This window comes from Lonchura striata, chromosome 15 (assembly GCF_046129695.1).
Source record: "Lonchura striata isolate bLonStr1 chromosome 15, bLonStr1.mat, whole genome shotgun sequence".
Lineage (NCBI taxonomy): Eukaryota > Metazoa > Chordata > Aves > Passeriformes > Estrildidae > Lonchura > Lonchura striata.
The window spans coordinates 4,594,791-4,609,629 of record NC_134617.1 but is presented as its reverse complement, the minus strand read 5'-3'; the positions used below and the strand labels follow the sequence as shown (position 1 = coordinate 4,609,629).

Here is a 14,839-nt window from a genome sequence, read left to right as displayed (position 1 = left end):
GCAGCAGAAGGCACTGCTGAAATTGCCTCAGAAGAGCTCACGGTCTCATTTGCCAAGCCTAGTGCCTAAAGTGTAGCCTAGTTCACTCTCTCAGTGGAAAGCAAATAGAAAAATCATTTTCACAGTGCCCAGCAATGTTTATCTTCCAGGTTGGCTGGCCTGCAGTGACATTAGTGTCCCCAGAGCCTCTGAACTTAATGATTTCTAGCTGCTGCCTGCCTGCTTGAAGCAATCCTAGTCCAGCCTCCACTGTGTTCCTCCTGCCAGTCACTATGGGAACAGCAATCAAAGCTCATATTTATGGCTCTGTAGATGTCCAAGGTCATGGAGCACAGGTCTGGTGGGAGCAATTAAAACAGACCTGTCCAGTTATATCTCTTTAAGCTCTCCCCACATTACACCTCTAACTAGAGCAGTAAAGTTAAAGCAGCATGACTGTCAGTATGTGGCTGCTTTTTAGAAGATATCCTTTACAGAGGTAAAGACACTTGGGATGATGTGGAAGCATGCTAAGAGTGAAGTCAGTATTTCTGGATAAAACCTTTCCAGGTTTCATTTCACACCCAGCAGCCCTGGCAGGTGTTCACAAAATTCACAGAATTCACAGAATTCACACAGAATCCCCAGGTTGGAAGAGACCTTAAAGATTGAGTCCAACCCAGCCCCAACACCTCAACTAAACCCTGGCACCCAGTGCCACATCCAGGCTTTTTTTTAAACATATCCAGGCCATTTCAGAACTTTATCACTCTTTTTGTACAAATCATTTTCCTAATATCCAAACTATATTTCCCTTGATGCATCTTGAGTTCCCACTGGAGTAGCTCAGCCCTCTGAAGCTGGGCTGAAGTGGTTTGGATAAAGCCTTTTGGAGTGGCAGAGGATGTTTGCTCTGGTTTGGGGAGTTTTGTGGTTTCAGTGGTTTCGCTCTGGGTACTCTGTTACTGTCATCGCCTATAAACTAAAAATGGCAAATGTGCATTTTTAAGGTAACAGTAAATGTTGTTTACTCCTGGTGACTTGCCCTATGGCAGAACACAAGGGGGAAGAAAAGGAATAACTGCAGGAATAACTGCAATAAGATGGAGGGAAGAGCTGTAGTGAACTTAATGTCTGAGGGAGAGAGAAGTAATTATTTGGGAATTTCCAGGTTTTGTAAGAGGCAGCTCTTTCTCTGTTCCTGTTTCAGCCAGGGTCACTTTCTGTTGAGGGACCTGTGTGATGGGAGTCATGAACCATTTTCTGGGTTTTATTTGGTTTATTAGAACAAATGTTCTTGTTTCCATGGATCAGCAGGTGAGGACTGGATTCCCTGTTCTGGAGCTGGAGATAACCACTCCTGGCTGCTGGGCCATGGGGGTGGAATGCTGTCACCAGGGGGGTGACAGGCCAGCCCTGGCATGGAGCCATTGCAAACCTGGAGCTCCAAAAGGTAGAAATGAAAACATTTTTCCCAGTCTTTGCCTCAAAGAACAGGAACATCCCAGCATTTTAAGGAGCTGGAAGGCTTCAAATTCTGCCCTGCCTGGCTGGGTGGCTTTGGTTACTGACACAGAGGAAGACCACAGCAGTAATTTTCATTGGGAAGGTTTTAGAAGTGATGATCATCCATAAAAAATTATTCACATTCCAGTTGTACTGGAGGAATCTAAACAGAGTTAAGTTCTTGCCTGTTTTATTTTTCCTCCTGTTACCTACCAAGCAGACAATCAATAGTGTTAATGTGACTGCTGAGAGGTGCCATGAGGGTGCAGGCAATTCAGAAAAAGCAAGGCATTCCAGGAAAAAAAAATTATACCTTGCAGCTTTGATCCTTCTTGGTTTCTAAAACCATAAAAACCACCCACAGTTCATATTTTTCTCTTGCAGTGTTTCTTTATTATTATTATTATTATTATTATTATTATTATTATTATTATTATTATTATTATTACGTTTGGCTGTGCAAAGGGAGAATTAAGGTTGATTTTAAGGTCCAATTTCCTTTCTCTTGTGTTCTCAAGGTAACTCTGTTGAGTTCTTTTAAGGGCAGTGCTTGGGAAGTCAGTGGGGTGAGATCTGTGCACCTGGGAGCATTCCCACCTCACAAGAGCATCTGGTGAAGTTCCTTGTGGAGGTGATGGCTCAGGACTGTGCTTTGCAGCAGAGGGGCCATTCTGTGAGGGAGTTTGCAATGAGTTGGCTTGGATACTAGGAAAAATCAGCAGCAAAGACTTGTCTGTTTCAATTTGCTGTGTTGGGGAGAATTTTTCCTCCTGGGCTGTGCTGGGCCATCCCCACCAGGCTGCAGGGAACCCAGGGACCACTGGATGTGGTGACAAAGGCACTTAATCTCAGGGCTGGAAATCGAATCCCAGTGCTTCAGCCACAAAGCCAGTTCTCCTACCTGGCTGCCTTTTTTAAATCAAAATAAAATAGTGCAAGGTGAATTGAAAATCACAGCCAAAAACCTGTTCTAGGAAGGGGTTATGCCACTGAGTGGTACAGCAGCTTTTCTGACATCAGTTCTTTTTTGGTTTTTAATCTATTTCACTTCACCTCCATTTGACCTCTTCTATTAGCAACTGGAATTGTCTTTGTTACCTGCTAAAGAGACATCCAGGGGAGGTTATTACAGTCAAAAGGCAGACTTGGCCAAGGAAAGATGGAAGGAACATTGCAAGAGTCAAGTAATGTTGAACATAATCTCATTTTGCTGTGGTTGCCCCAAGGAGCAGGAGAAGAGCTTTCAATGCCCTAAAATGATCAAGGTCAACAACTTGTACTGTGGATGCCAGCAGCAGCACATGGAACATACCAAAGAGCAAAAGGAGAGGCAAAGGAAGGCAGCAGAGCTCCTGGAGACACACACCTGTGAGCAGCAGGGTTTCATAGCTCCCAGTTCCCACCAGGTGAAGCAGGACAGGGCTGTCCCTCCCTCAGGAAGAGGTGGGTTCATGCCAATAGGGCCAAAGGGTGAATTGCCACCGCCAGGCTCAATAGTCTCTTTTGCAGTTCAGAAAGATATCATCTGGTATATCTGCCTCGAAGGACTGCCAAGCCTTACTTCTGAATGCATGTTTTACTCAGGAGTGATTCTCTGCAAAAGATAAACAGAAAACAGTTTTGGTTTTAGCTGAAGATAAATTGATGCTAAGAATATGCAAAACATTCTCTTCCCTACGTTAAAGTGTCCCTTTGGAAGACATCTCTATACTCTCATTTTCAGCAAGTGGGGCTTTTTTTTTCCCTGATCTCTTTATCTCTCTGCTTCTTTCCTCCCTCTACCCTCCCACACAATTCCTTTATTTTCTTCTCTACACCATTTCCCAACCTATTTTGTTTTGCATATTTGAAAGCAAGAAATTAGTTGGAAATCTCAAAGAGCTGTAAGATTTCCGGTTCTACACTATCAAATAGCTTTGAGCCTGATTTGTTCAAATACTCCTCATCCCTCCCATTGCCCTTCCAAACTCCTCTGTGCCAAAAAGGTCACATGAAGGAGCCCTGAGCCTCTCTTAAAGTCTCTGTGCATGGTGGTCTTGCCCATAACTTGGCTGTATTTTAGGGTTCCTCCCAAAGCAAGGCTGTGAATAAGTGATCTGGAGGGGGAAAAATCTTCCCAACTCTCAGCAGGAGCCCAGCACTTTGGAAAAGAGGATGGTGCAGTATTGTTGCATGATAATGGGCTGGATTTGAAGAGTCTGGATCTTTTCTGTGCCCTTCCACATGCAGACATGGAGTTACGTTGCTGGTGTGACTTTTGACTGTGAAAGAGGCCCCAGCCTTGTCATATGCATCCCTTTACATTTACAATTTATGCACTTTTACAATTTTTTAAAGTATACTGGGAAAAGGAAATGGTACATCTTCTGCATAAAAATGAAAAGTAACTGAAAACCTGTTATATGCTCTATATAGCTCTGATCAGAGGGGAAAAGATGACTGCAGATTTGTGGTTGACAGCCTTCAGAAAAGGTTCAACAGAGTGTGAAAATTGACATTTAGCAAATAGCAATTCAGTCTTCATTTTTAGTGGAGCTGCTTTAAATAAATGGCAAGGTTTTAAACAAAATGTTTGTTATATTGGATGTTGCTTGTCTCATTACTGCAGTTAATTAAAAGGGGGGACAGTAAGTCAAAGCCAGAGTCAATAAGTTTGTTAATAAAGATTTAATTTGGTGGAATCATTATAAATTGACTGTACAATGAATGGCTATGCCATGGGAATGTGAGTGTCTGAAGATCCATGAATGGGTTTTCAGAAATACCCATCAGGTTGTAGCCAATTTGTCATGCTAAATAAGCTCTTCAAATCCACTTAGGCAAGTGTGTACGTTTCCAAAGGGTGTCACCACTGAGTAGATGGTGCATAAAGACACACCTTTGTTTTTTCAGCAGTTTGGATTTTTTTATTCTGCCATTCCAAATCCTTTTTAGCTTTGTTATTTCTGTATTTCTCATTGTAAGTGATTTACTATTAACACCAGTGCTTTTTAGAAGGAATAGAATAAATCAGCAGAGAGGAGAAAGAGTAAATCATCCCTTCAGTGAGTGCTGGAGGCTGAACCTGAGCACTATCCATGTGAAATTTTAATCCACCTGAGCTTTTTCCTTCATTGCTGACCAAACAGCAGGTAAAACCCCCTGGGCAGACAAACTTCAAAAGTAATTTTAAAAGGAAAATCCAGATTGACATCTCTTCCTCAAGCAGTTCTGATGCAGGAGACTGCATGCAAAGTCTGATGCTCATGACTGCAATATTTGCACAGTGCTGCACCCCTGCCAGTAATTCTCTCAATGGAGTGTGGGTTATCACAGGAAAGCAATTTCTCTGTCAGGGATGATGTGCTGGTCTGCCCTGCAGGATTTTTCAACACTGAAAACCATGAGAATAAGATAAAGAAATTGCATCATGCTGCCTTCTTTAAGAATAAAGCAGAAGAGCAAATCATGCAAGTAGCAGAGATTTGGCCCAGTTTCATCCATGACAGTCACCCCAAAACAGAGCACCATGTACTGTGTGTGTTAACAAATACAAATTGTTCATCCTGCAAGTTTCACCTGACTCGAGTATCCATCTTTTTGTCAGGTTTTAACATTTTAGCCTAACTCAGGTGGCTTTTGTCCTCCTGCCGCCATCCAGCAGCCTGTATGAAATTCAGGAAAAAGCTGATTGAAGCCTGAACTGTTCCCCCAGGACAGCATCGCTGTCCCTGTGCCCGTGGCTCGGGGTTGGCCTGAGATGTGGCCCTGCAGCCTCCTCTGTGATGTGTTCATCCCCTCTGTGTCTTGAGGGCAGCACCTTGTGAGACATTGGGTAGCAAACGGTGGCAGTGGCCCTGAGGAAGAGCCACAACTTTTGGTTTCTGTTTCTTTTTCTCCTCCCCTGGCACTGTGGCAGTGCATCAAGCTAATACCCAATCTTAGCAGCTTCTTCTGCAATTCTGCTTGAAAGGATTTCTTCCAATTTATGCCTTTTAATTAGAAGCTTTCAACCTGTAATTAGAAACTTACACCAGCCCAACCTTTGTTTCTTAAAAAATGCATTTGTGGTTTAGGCAATTATGGTAACATGAAAAGTAATTATTTCTCTCTGTGTGTGAAATGAGCCTGGTCGTTAGTGCAGCCAACAGGAGGAGGAATTTATTTTCTTTCGATTTGTTTTAATTTGTTGCAAGAAGTTATATAATGAACAAAATAAATGGGTGGTTTAGGTAGATGAGGCATGTGTAACTCTGGTTTGGGGAGGCTGTGGGCAGTGGGATCAGAGGCACAGCCACACTGCAAGGCCAAGCCCCCTGGTTACCACACACAGGTTAGCCATGAAGAAATTTCCAGTGTTACTTGAGCAGTTTTGGCCTGGTCCATGTAAACATTCAAGGAGCTGTGGTCAGGTGTTTATAATAAAAATAATTACGGGGTTTTAGGTGCCAGCCAGTGGCATCAGCAGCACTGTGCCTTGGTTAGGGCTCAGCCTGCCTTGTGATAATGTCATTTTCTCTCTCAGTTCTGACTGTGCCCAGCACACAGATGGCTCTGGGTGTCCCAGCTTGTCAGTTCAGGCTGGAAGCTGGGCCACCCCAGGTGAGGAGAGGGACTTTGCAGTCATCTCTACATTTAAAATAGAATCATTATTTTTGCACTTCCGAATCCCTTCTCTGTCTGCTTAATTTGATCACCTTTTTAAACCACATATATATTTACCACGCATCGTGTTCAACTATCTCCCAATTTCTATGATAATTTCCCTCCTTGATTTATAAGCAATGGAATTTTTTAATTATCCAAATTATTTTAATTTTCTCAGCCATACCTCCACTTTGTTGAACATTAATCTTGCACTTTTTTCTTAGACAATCTCCACTTCTCCAGTTCATAATGGAACTAGATCTCAATAGTATTACACAGTCATTTTTCTCCCTAGATTAATTTGATATGATCTGTTTGATCTCAGGTTTTGTCTTCTAAATACTATATTTGGCTTCTGGTAAACTGTTCCAGAAATTACTTTAAATGTAAAACCACAAACAAAACTACCCTAAGACATTTAAGACAACTTTACATAATTACCTTGCCTTCAGCAATTCCTCTGCTGTAGCATGGTAGGCAATCACAAAGAATTTACAGTTGTATTTTGACTGCTCTGTGTTTTCCTCGTTTTGCTGCTTTTTAGTGTTCTGAATTAGCCTCAGCTAGTGCAAAGTGTACTGGAAGACTGCAGCAGGGGATTTGCAGTGTGGTGGGGGGAACCATATGTTCAAACCTCTCTTCTTGCTGAGGAATGGCATTTTTTTGGAGGGAGAATGAAAGCTGGTTCTCACTACAAACTCCTCTGATTACTCATTTGTCTAGATCCTCTCAAATCTAATTCTTTTAATATTAGCTGAGCATCTTCCTGATGCTGGCTTTGTCCTCCTTTGTGATGGTTTCACTGCTTTAGTTAGCCCTCCTCACAGGGTTGTGGCCTCTGCAGAGATAATGAGATATGTCCATTACATGGTCAGAAGAGTATTGCTTTAGCACCAACTCTCTTCAGGAAAAGTTCACCAAACACAGGGCCCATAACTCAAACTGGGTGAAAAATACAGGAACTGGTCCATTGGGCTCTGAGATGAAGTAACCAAAACCAGCAGCAGATTTATTACACTGCTGGTGATGAAGCATTCCTTGAAGCTGTAAGAGCTCTATTTTAAAAAGAAGAAAGAAAAATTGTAAACACTAGGTTCCCTATCCAAGGAAACAGTAAAGCTTACAAAGTTAGCACAAGGGCAATTCCCTTCTCAATTCCTTTTTTAGCTTTCTTTTGACTCAGCTTTGTACAAAATCTCTTCAAAGGGAGAAATCTCTTCTTCATCTTGCCCAAACACAGATGACAAAATTTGTTGCAGCCCCTGCCATTTGAACCAGACTTACCTCTAACTCAATTAGAAAACTGTAATTTCCCATAAAGCATCATTAGACCTCTGCACCTGTCAGGTCTCTGACAGATTTAGGTGGGGTTTGCTTAGGAATTACCTGTGGTTTGTGGAGATAGCTAAAATAATTTTCATTTACTGTTCAGTGTATTACATTATAAATTGCATAAGGTTTTGGACCTGAAGCCATAACAATCTCTTTCAGATTATGGCTGCACTGGAATTGTCACTCATTAGATTTGCAGCATAAATATTGGAAACTGTGGTGATGCACACTGTCAGACTAACCAGTATTTACAGTGATAGGCAGGATTTACAATTGGATGACATGATAATAATATATCCTTGTTTACTTCTCTAATTAATGTTTCTAAAGAAAATACCCTGGAAACGTTCCATAAGCAAGATTTATTTCTGTTGATTGAGACTGTAATCAGATGTCCCTATTCAAACAGTAATTGGTGTGCTTCATTAACATGTAATTGAAAACAAGATTTATGTCAATGCTAGGCAATAAATAACAGGGATACATATTTTCTTATTAGTGATGATCTCTTCTGTAAGCTCTCAGGGTGCTTGCTGCTTTTGTATTCTGCCACTTAGGTCATATTTTGTCAACATCATGGTGTCTCAGAAAAAGACATTGTGCATTTAAAATCCTTTGGATTTTAACCTCTCGCTCTGATGTACCATGGCCAGCTCCCTTTTTTTCTTTTTCCTGCTTTATATTACACCCGGTGTTCTTGCCATATTTTAGCCTATACTTCTCCTGTGAAATGGCAAATACCAGTAGGAAGGAGTCCTAGTGATGAAGGAGAGAGCTCAGGGCAGAGACAAAACTTTGCCTGAACTTATGTTTCAGTTGAGGTTTTCACCAGGTTAGTCAAGGCTGAATCTGTTGTTCCTCCTTCCAAACATTTTTCTGTTCCAATACAAGTAAAGACAGAAAAAAAACCAACCAAAAAAAACCAAAAAGCATTTCTAGGCATTCTAAAAATAGAAACCAAGCATGGCTTCTTTACAGTTCAGTAAAACCTAACTAACTTCCTCTTAACAGGGAGAAAAGCATTGTGTTTTGCTCTAGGAATAGACATATATGAGATAACACAGAAATAATGAAGTCAGAAGTGTAAGTCACTTGTGATCCCATTGATTTCATTGAAACAAGGGAGTTAATCCCAATGGGTGACCCCATTGATTTTATTGAAACAAGGGAGTTAAAACTGAAAACAAATTTCAACTGAAGAAGTTGGTTCATTACCAGCAAATTGATGGAGCTCCATGTTTACTTGCTGACATAATTTACCAGTTGTATGAGGTATAACAGGCATGGTGCTAACATTGGCTGATTTTATGCTCAACGTGAATCTTATGGCTGGTCAGATGGATACCATAAAAAATAATTAGAGTCATTAGAGGTAATGGGCTACAGCTGCAGTAATACATGCTCTATTCTCAGTCCAGAGGTTTCTAAGCAAAATTAAATTAGCTCCTGTTACCACACTGCTGCATCGTATGCTCCTCAGCTCCTGTGCATGAACTTCTCTTCCCATTTCCATACTGCAAGCAGCATTTGTGCCCCACACAGAAAAATCCCCTTGTGGGGACAAGCTTGAGGCCATTCCTAGTTAAAAAACAAAAAAAAATGAGGAAGTAATAAAATGAGAACAATTACAAAGTGGCAGCAGAAGGTCCTCAGCTCACATGGACTCCTTTCACATGTTGAGGATCATCCCTTTCCTCTGCTGTAGTCTTTGGTGCCAGGCACGGATTGCAAGTCACATTTGCATCAGTGCTGGACCTGGGCAAATCTTCCCCCTGAACTACATCAGCAGCCTCCAGCTTCAGGTGATACTGCCTGCACATCTTTAATACCTTCCTTGATTGCCAAAATTCAAAAGGCTGTTCATAAGAGTAAGGAAAATGCTGTATTGTCCTGGAGAGGGTGAGGGGAGGGACAAGAAGGAAATAGATTCCATGGTACTGAGGTGATTAATGTGACTATTTATGATGAAGGACATTAAAACTAGAAATCTGGGTAAGTAATGATCTTTCCAAGTGAATGGTTTTCTTTGGAACCACAATACAAATTCATGTGCTGATTTCCTTTAAATTATTGCTAAAGTTCCCAAAGCAAAACAGGGATGACACTGAAATTTTTTTCTTCCTTGTTGATTTTCAGGAGCACAGAATTCCCACTGATTTCCAGGGGTTCACTGCAAGATGCCCACATGCCATCACCTCTCTTTAAAACAGGAGGTGCTTTGGTGATGGGATGGAGTAGAAGGGACATTTAGCACTGTCCATGAAGGGTGGTGAGCTGGAGCTGAGTGTGCTCAGAGGGAGGAACAGGACTAACAGTATTTTTGATGAAGGTACAAGCCCAGAAGTGCAGCTTGGGAAGGATCAGTTATCCACGTGCCAGCCATTCATCCCTGGCAGTGGTGACTTCCCTGGCCTCAGTTACTGCAGTATATAAATGCTTCACAACTGCTAATATATTTATCTTCCCATCCTCCCTATGGAGTTGGGAAGTGTTATTACCTCTGTGGCAGAACTAAGAACTAAGATTAAGGGTCAGATTTGTTATGGCATTTAGGTGCTCAATGGGATTTTCAAAAGTAGCTAACACTCATTGTAATAAGTGGAACTTGGGAACTTGGATGGTTCTGAAAATCCTGTTACTTGTGTCTTTTTTTTTTAATTTTGGACTTATATGAAACCTTGGGATCCAGAGGAGTAGTTCCCAAGTTGTGGGGAGTCACCCAGACAGGAGAATGTCTCTTCATCCACCTCCCAGGAGACTGCAGGTGGGACAGGAGCAATTTCATGGCAGTAGCTTATCTCAGTGCTGAATTCAGCAGGCTGTAACTGTGCACAGCATTGCATTTACCCTTCTTGCCCAGCTCTGTGAGAGGTCAAAATCCAGTCCTGCAAATACTGGAGCAAAAATAAGCAGCACCCATGGTCAATAAAAAGGGCTTATGTGCCAATTGCTGGGATGGAAAATTCAAGAGCAGGAGCAAATAATGAAACAATCTATATTCATGCAGCCACCTTTCCAGCCTACTGCTCTAAGTACAGGCTTACACCTCACCAGGAGATGGGAATCCCACTAAAAGCTTTGGAGTATCACACTGGAAAACAAATGTTGATTTTGAACAAATTATCTGTTCATCTCTAAATCATTTTCTTTCATTATTAGTCTCCAAATTGGTTCTGCTCTGGAAGGCAGAATTAGGTTTAAAAGCAGAGCGTCTCTTAAATGCCTGCTCCAAATGAAAGTGTTCAGTAAACATTGCTCAAACCCCCAGAGCATAAACTCCTCAACTGCTTTCTCCAGCTTTGCATAGATTTTGCAGCTCCTGGTTTATGGTCAGGTGGCTCAGGGATTCATTCAGGATATCAGAAAATAATCAAATGAAATCCCTTACAAACATATGCCCCTTAAATACCAAGGAAACAATTTTTAAGACCTTCCTGTCCTCCTTTACAGTAGCATAAATTGGGACAAGAATCCCAAAAAGATGGATTTACAGTAATATGGAACATAGAGAAGAGAGAAGAGTCAGGCTCCAAACCACAGCACCAGTGCAAAGTCATGTGGACTGCAGACCAAGGTTTTCATTACTGAAAGAGCTGCACTTTGCTGTTGTTGTATTTTCAAATATTTCTGTAGTTTTAAGCTTCTAAAAAGATCCCTGGGCTTTAAAGTTGTATTTTCAGCATTAAAGGACTGGGTTTGGGTTGAATCAGCGGGATTGCAGCTGTCTGAGGCTGTGATTTGGGGTGGTGGGGTGGGGGTCAGCTCGATGAGGAGGGTGATGGAGCAGCAGCAAAGCCCTGGCTGCTGTTGTCCTGGTCCCACATCACACCATGGGCTGTTGGGAGGGTCCTTCATGCCTCCATGAGGAAAGAAGCCCTGCATGGATTAGAATGCATCCAAAAATCACATGGTTTTCAACAGTGTTTACAAGATGCTGTTATTCCACTTCTTTGGGTGGAGGAGGGAGAATAACTCTGTCCCTTTGTTACACATGAAAGAATAAAACTTTGGGGCAGTGTTGTCTAGGATACTCCGCATCATTGGTAGCTTATTCAAGCCTTGAATTTCAGCTCAGTTTGCTGTTCAGGGCACCAGTGTGCATAGGATAAGATGTTCAAGAAACTCCTCTATTGACCCTTCCCCAGGACTTCCACAGATTTCCCAGCTCTCCTCACTCTGCAGTAGAGGTCTGGGACTGGGAGGCTGCTCCTGCACAGGGCAGGAGTTGAGGGCTGCTGCAAAGGATGTGTTTGCACTGGGGTGTTTGAACACTGCTTTCTACCTAGGAGATTTATTTCTCAGTGGATAGAAGAGCTAAAAGATTAACAGATGAACAAATATATTGAGACAGCCAGGACATCAAAGAAATTGGAGAGTCACTGAGATGCTGGAGAGCTGGAGAGTCACCAGGCCATGTTCTTAGGAATTATTTTATCCTCAGATTACCTCAGCTGTCCTGGGGTTTGGACACATCCTCTGGTGAATTTAGCTACATTATTTAAGATATAAGTGGCCCAAGCTCTCTGCTGCTCCTCCTGAGGATGCTGCCTGTGGAGCAGAAGGAATGTGTGCCTGCATGCCACATCCTGCAGCACAGATCCTGGGGCCTTAGGGCAAGCAGAGGGTCCTTTGTTTCTCAGAGAAAACACCAGCCTGTGAGGTACAGCAAGGGTGAGAGTGTACTGAGTCCCTGGGCAGAAATCTCCAGGGAAAATACAGGTCAGACAGCTTTTTGTCCTCCATGCAGTCTGCAATTCAGTCAGGCAGGGAAAAAAAAAAAGTGAGTTACAGCAGTCTGAACCTTAGGCTTCTCACACAGGAGCCAGCTGAGGGGTGATACTAGTGGAAGCAATCAGAAGAAATTCACATAAAATGTGGCTTCCCTGCAGAAAACAAAAAGCAGCTCAGAAGGGTTGTGCAGAGGGTGCTATCCATGAGATCATGCTCATTCCTTAGGCTGCATATGCCTCGATTGCTCCCTGAAATTTAGATTTAGCTAAGTCAGCCAGGAAACTATGCATAAGTTTGGGGTCTTGAGGGAAAGGTGTTCAAAAAGCAGCAACATGAAGACACTGAAAAGAGAGAAAGTCATAACTTGAAAAGTGCCACAGAGAGGGAGCTGTGCCTATGCTTTATTGAACTGTTGGCTGCAATAAATACAGCTGAATTCCCTCAGTCTCCCATAATGTTGTCTCAGTACCAGCAGGAGTCCATTTAAGAGCACACTTACTTGCAGAAATGATTATATATGGAGAACAGAGAAAGAGCTGATGCAGGCAAACCCTGAGAGCTGCCCAGGAGAGCTGGGGGTGGTGCTGGGCTGCCCCGTGCCCAGCTTCAGTCAGTGCTGCCAGCCCAAAACTGGCCAAGCAGAGGAACTTCTGCTCCAGCCCTCCCATCTGCTTCACCTGAGGAGACCACAGCCTACATCTTGTGATCCTACAGTAAATAAATGATGATTAAATCAACTCAGAGGCTATTCCCAAGGAGGGGGAGTTGGTTTTTTATAACCATTTGCAATACAGAGAGTAATAAGAAAGAGACAAGTGCAATAGAAGACCCAAAAATGGATGATGAACAAGGAAGACTGAACTTTGTGCTTTTGCACTTTACAGCATTAACCCCAGTAGCTGAAGTTAAAGGTCTGGCTGTGTTACAGTGCTGTGACAGAGGCCTGTGAAGTGTATCAATGGTTAGGAGGGGCTGAAGCTCTGCAGAACACATGGTCATACCTGGTGTGATGTGAGCCTAGGACTGGAGACCACAAATTCTGGGGTCTTCAGCCTGGTTGTTTTCATTGATTTCCTTGTATCCTTAAACCCTTCCAAACCTCACGTTGTAGGAAGTCAGGAGAACTAATTTATTCCTGTTTGAACAGTGGTTTGAGGAAGAGAAACACTTGCACCCTCTGTCTAGGTGCTCAGCTTTGCTGATATCCTGTTAGCACTGATCAGTGAGAAAGCTGAACCAGAAATAAGAGCAAGCTGACCTTGGGGGTGGCTTCACTGCCCCTTTTCTCTCGGGCCAGTGTAGTAAAGCTGGTGTGGAATGTCAGCAGATCAGATCTACGATGGGGAATGGGTTTTTGTAGCAGAATTTCTGAGAGAGAGAGGACACGATTTATATTTGGAGTGAAGGTTGAGCTACCCCAGCCTATACCTCAGATATGGCCTCAGTGAGGCCTTTGAAGCCTATGGCACAGTTAGAAATTAGTCTGTGGTGCAGTTAGAAATTATGTTAAGGTGTAAGCACAGAGCAATGGGCTTTTTGGGTGTGAATTAGTATAGGTCTGCAGTGTGAAAGTTTAGCCACCTTAAGACAAAGACAATGTTTGCTTGCCAATGAGAGTGTGCTCACAATTGTAAACTATTTTGAAGTGTATATAAACTGCCATCTTATAAACAATAAAGGGAGAACGTATGATTAACCACATTGGTTCAGATCTACATTTGTCCTGTCCAGCTCCTGGTTATTACAAGTCTCCTTGCTTTAGGTTTTACCACACATGAACCTTTTCCTGTGAAAGCAGGCGAGGACCTGCCCATCAGCAGGGTGTGAGGGGCAGCAGGGCAGCCCCAAAAGCTGAACCCCAGGTTCAGGTGCAGCAGGGCAGCCCCAAAAGCTGAACCCCAGGTTCAGGTGCAGCAGGGCAGCCCCAAAAGCTGAGCCAGGGTGTGATGAGCAGCAGGGCAACCCCAAAAGCTGAACCCCAGGTTTGAGGGGCAGCAGGGCAGCCCCAAAAGCTGAACCCCAGGTTCAGGTGTAGCAGGGCAGCCCCAAAAGCTGAGCCCCAGGTTTGAGGGGCAGCAGGGCAGCCCCAAAAGCTGAACCCCAGGGTGTGAGGGGCAGCAGGGCAGCCCCAAAAGCTGAACCCCAGGTTTGAGGTGCAGCAGGGCAGCCCCAAAAGCTGAGCCAGGGTGTGAGGGGCAGCAGGGCAGCCCCAAAAGCTGAACCCCAGGTTTGAGGTGCAGCAGGGCAGCCCCAAAAGCTGAACCCCAGGTGTGATGAGCAGCAGGGCAGCCCCAAAAGCTGAGCCCCAGGTGTGATGAGCAGCAGGGCAACCCCAAAAGCTGAGCCAGGGTGTGAGGGGCAGCAGGGCAGCCCCAAAAGCTGAACCCCAGGTGTGAGGGGCAGCAGGGCAGCCCCAAAAGCTGAACCCCAGGTTTGAGGGGCAGCAGGGCAGCCCCAAAAGCTGAACCCCAGGTGTGATGAGCAGCAGGGCAGCCCCAAAAGCTGAACCCCAGGTTTGAGGGGCAGCAGGGCAACCCCAAAAGCTGAACCCCAGGTTTGAGGGGCAGCAGGGCAGCCCCAAAAGCTGAACCCCAGGTTTAGGTGCAGCAGGGCAACCCCAAAAGCTGAGCCCCAGGTTTAGGTGCAGCAGGGCAGCCCCAAAAGC

The 14,839-nt window shown here is 43.7% G+C and overlaps 1 protein-coding gene across 10 annotated transcripts in view; it reads left to right on the top strand.

Moving 5' to 3' along the window:
• SGCD (sarcoglycan delta) overlaps positions 1-14,839 on the top strand; it is a 315,949-nt gene that overhangs the window by 290,391 nt on the left and 10,719 nt on the right. The gene's annotated exons all lie outside the window — the stretch shown is intronic.